Source organism: Echinops telfairi, unplaced genomic scaffold, assembly GCF_000313985.2.
Source record: "Echinops telfairi isolate 266 unplaced genomic scaffold, ASM31398v2 ScPeMD7_7469;HRSCAF=8507_1, whole genome shotgun sequence".
NCBI lineage: Eukaryota > Metazoa > Chordata > Mammalia > Afrosoricida > Tenrecidae > Echinops > Echinops telfairi.
Genome location: NW_022111373.1, coordinates 144,494,214 through 144,495,468, shown reverse-complemented (window position 1 = coordinate 144,495,468; position 1,255 = coordinate 144,494,214).

The window sequence follows — 1,255 nt, the reverse complement described above, 5'->3', positions numbered from 1 at the left end:
CTTATCTAGATAGACCTGCAGATACATTTATAAGTGAAAAACCAGGCAAAGCCAAATGACACAACAAACAAAGTCAGAACCAACAGAACAATAACAAGAACAACAACAAATAAAATTACATTAAAAAAAAGAAAGCCACTGACAAAAATGGAAAAGCCTATAAATAGTTCAAGGTCTATGTTGACCTCTTGAAGTGTTTTCCAGTTGAGTTTGGTAGGATGTCACACTGTCTCCCCCTCTGGATGTCCCTTTACCTCTGTCTGCTTATACCCTCTCAGAGTGACCCCTGTGTCTTGGCATAAAGGTTTTTAGTATCCTTTGTTGAGTGATGAAGTTACCATCACATTCTTTGTATTTATTTTTATGTTATTTTGATAATGGTTTCTTGAAAGTATCCTTCAGACTAGGGATCGAAACATGTTTGGTGGATGGTGGCACATTATGGGCCCATCTTACCACCACATTTGCGGTCTAAGAAATGTCATCTTTCTGGACCATGACACTCAGGGCCGGAGGGGCTTCATTTCCATATGTGTGCTTTGGCCTTGTGCTTCTGGATAGCTGGATGTGTCATTTAAATTCTTGATCCAGACTGCTGGGAATATTCCCGGCAAAAAAGGGGAAGGCAATTCTCCAGCCGAGATGGGAAGGACTCCAAGATTTCAGGAACAATGGTCTCATCCTGGGCAGATGTTGACTCTGAAGGGAAGTTGTTTTTCTTCATTTTAAGTTTGGTCTTGTGAAATCTGAGAAGGTTTAGAAGGGCGGGAGAAGATTAATCTTCTAGCGAGATGGGGTTGAGGTGTCTTCTATCTGGTTCCCTCTGAATGTTGCATGGTGTATGCTGATGGGCTGGTTTTGAAAACCTCATGAGTAAGGAGACAATTACTGGTGGTGGTCGAGAGACTGGCAAACTCTTCCCAGAGAGAAATCACAGCAAGTGCCCTCAAGTGACACCAAGTCTTTCTTTACCAATTAGACCCAGACATCTGCCTGACTTTCAAGGAAAAGAGCAGCAGGTTGGAAAACAGCATCAGGCTGCTCCATCAATGGCGTGTTTGCTTCATCCTCATTTCTTCTCATTTAGCTCCATGGTAGGCATTGTGAGTCACGTGTTGGTTCATTTAAGTCACGGAGTGTTGTGCTTTCTTACTATGCCTTCGACGTCAGAGGGATCATTGTAAATTCTCAAAGATCATATACCCCTCCTTTAAGATAAGTTGAAAATTTTATGAAACTGGTAATACTTTTTTTT